At 42.5% G+C, this 4,890-nt stretch overlaps 1 pseudogene across 1 annotated transcript; it reads right to left on the bottom strand.

Moving 5' to 3' along the window:
* Window positions 1-1,918: 1,918 nt before the first annotated feature.
* LOC308512083 (low molecular weight phosphotyrosine protein phosphatase-like) lies at window positions 1,919-4,590 on the bottom strand (annotated as a pseudogene). The gene is made up of 2 exons: window positions 4,501-4,590; window positions 1,919-2,302 (listed from the first exon to the last, which is right to left on the bottom strand). The product of its transcript is annotated as a low molecular weight phosphotyrosine protein phosphatase-like (transcript).
* Window positions 4,591-4,890: the final 300 nt, after the last annotated feature.

Raw genomic sequence — 4,890 nt, 5'->3', positions numbered from 1 at the left:
AATACCCTTTGTAATACTTTAAGCAATAAATAAATAAATAAATAAGAAAAAAAAGAAATTCGATGGGGAAAAAAAAGGGGGACATCTTTAATACTTTGAACAATGAAGATGAAAAGTGCATTTACACAATGGAATACTATGCAGCTATAATAAAGAAGGATCTCTTACCCTCTCTGAAACCAATAAAAAAAATATTTTTAAAAGGTGATCATTTTAGACCTAGCAGGTGTTTAGCTCAGCAGTTAGTGTCCCGCCTGTGCATTGAAGGGTCTTGGGTTCAATTCCAGGTCAACGCAAATACCTAGGTTGCAGGTTCCATCCCAGGCCTGTGCGAGAGGCAACCAATTGATATGTCTCTCTCACATTGATGGTTTTTTATCTCTCTCTCTCTCTCTCTCTCTCTCTCTCTCTCTCTCTCTCTCTCTCTTCTTCCGTCCCTCCCTTCCACTCTCCCTAAAAACCAATGGAAAAAAATATCCTCAGGTGAAGATTAACAAAAAAAGTGATAATTTTTTTAAAAAAGACAGTAGTAATTGAAATGACAGAATTTCTAAGGAATAATAGAGTTGCTGACATATGTTAGAGAAGTTCCATGATTACTTGTTGGATGAATAGATAAATGACTATACATCCAGCCCATTAAAAGACTGAAGAGGGTTCTAAGCTATCCTTGGCACATAATACTAGTATATTCTGCACAACTTCTGAAGTGAACACACCTTGGGTTAAGGTTGGAAGCTTCTGACGCCTTAAGTTCCTAGGAAAACCCTAATAATTTTTATTTAATATTGTTCTCAAATATAAGTGTAGGGAAATACTCTGCTAACTTGTGGATCTTTTTTAACTAACTGGTGTATCTTGATCACATGGGACTTGGACTATCTCATACCAATCTGTGTGTGTGTGTGTGTGTGTGTGTGTGTGTATGCCCACACACCTGCCTGTGAGTGAATATATGTTTAAGAGAGACAATGCCTCCCAGACACACAAGGGTTGGTTGAAGTTATCTGAAATTTGGCCAGATTTCAAATCACCTCCTCCTTGGAAATTGCCAACCTTATGATCCTGTTCAGTCTCAGAGTCATGACAATATACTAGTAAGGTTAAAGTATGTCATGTTTTATTTCAGATCAGGCAGGTTTCTGAAGCACACTCAGCTGAGCCTTGGTTGCAGCACGTCAAAAATGGAGGTTACAGTCACACTTGCCTTGCTTAGTTGTTTTAATGATGGAATTGTGTAGTAAGTGAATGTATGAGCTCTTAGCACAGGGTCTGGTACCTAGTAATTGCTCAGTATATTCTAAATTATCTAGAATGCCATGAACTTTTCAGGCATAGCTCAGAGTGAGGTTCTGAGATTATTTTCTGCAAAAGGTTCCCTTGTTCCACATTTGCTAAGGGAGATGGAGACCTAAAATGAACAAAGGGAATAAATAGGCATCAATTAACCCTGGTACTTGTGGGCTCAGCTGCAACGTCCTGGTGCTGTAGTGAGCCAAGGCTGTCACATTGGTTGGGCATAGATCTGAGTCATACCTGTCTTACTGTGCCATAGCTTTTCATCAAGGGAAGCTCTGATAGCTCCACGAAGAAAGCACAAAACCAGAAATTATTATATGTATGCATTTGGGACTTTGGGTTTTAGAAGCAAAAGTCCTGGGTTTCTAGAAAAAAGAATGAACTGAGCATGTGCTTGCATAGTCACTCTTCTCTCCTTCCCTTATCTTTTTTTTTAACTGTCTGAGTTAAAGATATTTATTTATTCTTTTGCCAAACATAACCACTGATTTCCATCTACAATCATTTTTAAGGTAAGAAACAGCAGGTGCACAGAAATACGAGTACTGGCCTAAAGCCACGGATGTGACCCTCAGCTGGGATGTGGGGCTGGGCACCAGCAGACTCAGGGACAGAAGCTCTAGTGGGCCTTCTCCAGGAAGGCCCTGCAGCACCTCAGACACTGCTGGTACATGGTCTCAAAGTTGGACTCATTCATGTAATAGGGGTCTTCAATAATGGGCTATTTCTGGGGATCATAGCTCCCAAGTAGTTCAATTTTAGCTTTGCTATTATTGACATGATGACTTTTTCTAGTCAATCTCAGATTGCTCTCATCTATACACAGCATATAATCAAATGTGACAAAGTCTTCCTTAGTAACCTGCCAGGCAACGTGATTCATGGGAACACCATATTTCTTCATGCAATTCTGCCCTCAATAATCTGGAGGGTTTCCTACTTTGTATGTGGAGGCCACTGCACTTTCTTTCCTCCACTTATCTGAAATGTTTTGATCAGTTACAAGTTTTCTTTATTTTTTATTTTTTGGGTTGCAAAGGGGACTTTTTATTATTAATTAAATCTTTATTGTTCAGATTATTACATTTGTTCCTCTTTTTTCCCCCATAACTCGCCTCCACCCAGTTCCCACCCCACCCACCTCCCTCACTCCCCACCCACTGTCCTCATCCATAGGTGCACGATTTTTGTCCAGTCTCTTCCCGCATCCCCCTCACCTCTTTCCCCCCCAAGAATAGCCAGTCCATTCCCTTTCTATGCCCCTGATTCTATTATAATCACCAGTTCATTCTGTTCATCAGATTATTCACTTGATTTTCAGATTCACTTGTTGATAGATGTGTATTTGTTGTTCATAATTTGTATCTTTACCTTTTTCTTCTTCTTCCTCTTCTTAAAGGATACCTTTCAGCATTTCATATAATACTGGTTTGGTGGTAATGAATTCCTTTAGCTTTTTCTTATCTGTGAAGCTCTTTATCTGACCTTCAATTCTGAATGATAGCTTTGCTGGATAAAGTAATCTTGGTTGTAGGTTCTTGGCATTCATCACTTTGAATATTTCTTGCCACTCCCTCCTGGCCTGCAAAGTTTCTGTTGAGATATCAGCTGACAGTCGTATGGGTACTCCCTTGTAGGTAACTGAGTTTCTTTCTCTTGCTGCTTTTAAGATTCTCTCTTTGTCTTTTGCTCTTGGCATTTTAATTATGATGTGTCTTGATGTGGTCCTCTTTGGATTCCTTTTGTTTGGGGTTCTCTGTGCTTCCTGGACTTGTAAGTCTATTTCTTTCACCAGGTAGGGGAAGTTTTCTGTCATTATTTCTTCAAATAGGTTTTCAATATCTTGGTCTCTCTCATCTTCTGGCACCCCTATAATTCTGATGTTGGTACGCTTGAGGCTGTCCCAGAGGCTCCTTACACTATCTTCGTAGTTTTGGATTCTTTTTTAATTTTGCTTTTCCAGTTGGGTGTTTTTTGCTTCTTCATATTTCAAATCGTTGACTTGATTCTTGCAATCCTCTAGTCTGCTGTTGGGAGTCTGTATAATATTCTTTATTTCAGTCAGTGTATGCTTAATTTCTAGTTGGTCCTTTATCACCACCTCGAGGGTCTCATTAGATTTCTTGTAGATCTCATTAAGTTTATCAGCAGTTTCTAGGAAATTCTTGAAAAGCCTTAGAAGTGTGGTTTTGAACTCTATATCCAGTAGTTTGCTTTCCTCCATTTCTGTCATTTGTGTCCTTTTTCTTTGTCTCCACATTTTTTATGCTTCCCTGTGTTGATAAAGTGCTTTTCTGTGCTGAGTGTCCTCTAGGGCCCAGTGGTTCAGCCTCCCCAATTATCTGAGGAGGACACTCTTGGTGCACCCCCTTGTGGGCTTTGTGCAGTCTTCTTGTAGTTAAGCCTTGATTGTTGTAGGTATCACTGGGAGGAATTGACCTCCAGGCCAATTGGCTGTGAGAATCAGCTGTGTCTGCAGTGGGAGAGCTTCTGTGCTGGAGACACCCCTCCGGGGCAAGACTTGCTTCAATGGGGCTTTGGTGCTCACTGAGCCTGGCCCTTGAGTGTGTCCTTTATGGTTCCACAGAGTTGCAAACTGGATGGTCCCACTCTGACCTCTGGGTTTCCTGGCTCCTGGATCTCTAGGGAGGTGCTAATCTAGCCTTTGCCTGAGGCTGTCCACAAAAGCCTCCCTGCAGGGCTTGGGCGGGGCGGGTTCCACGGGGTCAACATGGCGGGGCTAGCAGTTATGGCTGCTCTCAGTCTTGCCCTCAGAAGCTCTGCTTCTCAGTGTCCCGGTAATCGCTGTAAGCCCCTTGGAGAGAAAGCTGCCCTAGGGTTCTGACTGATGCCAGACAGTCCTGTTTATCCCGTATGAGACTGGGTCCCTAGAGACTCGCCCGGAACTGGAGCTCAGAGCCTGAGACTCCCTCCTTATTGAAAACGACAACTGCGTCCTCAGCCGCCAGCCTGCTCCGCATGCACCTCCCCACCTTAGTATTTTACTTCCGCACTGCTCCTCCTCTGAGTCTCGGTATGCTTTTCTCTTTCCTTCTAGTTGTAGAATTTCCACTCAGCCAGCCTTCCTGTGGTTCTGGGTGATGTCCGTTCCATCTTTTAGTTGTATTTTTGGAGTGGATGTTCGAGGCAGCAAACTCCGGTGTTTACCTATGCCGCCATCTTGCTTTCTCTCCCAGTTACAAGTTTTCTGAAAACTGCCTCAGCAATGGGTGATCAGCAGACGTTATCCACACACATGAACAGCACCAACTTCAGTGCCTGCTCAGCCATCTTCACGCACAAACACGGAGGTGCTCACACACTCTCCTTCCCTTATCTTTATTCTCAGTCTATCTATCTATCTATCTATCTATCTATGAGGCAGCCCTGTGGTGTAGGACTGAAACGCAAGACCCGAGGTCTTAGATTTCAACCAGCTGACCCCAACTTATTTGGACATACCATTCTGAAGACAACAGTTTCCAAAGCTCAAAAGGGTTGAGCTTGGTTAATACTTGCTTAGAAAATCGCCTGAGAATGCCAGGTACTGAAGGTTTTGCCTTCTACCAAACACCTCCAGCTCATTTTCCC

This window comes from Myotis nattereri (assembly GCF_964212035.1).
Source record: "Myotis nattereri genome assembly, chromosome: X".
Classification (NCBI taxonomy): domain Eukaryota; kingdom Metazoa; phylum Chordata; class Mammalia; order Chiroptera; family Vespertilionidae; genus Myotis; species Myotis nattereri.
The sequence above is the reverse complement of the archived record's forward strand: the minus strand, read 5'-3'. Positions and strand labels throughout refer to the sequence as shown.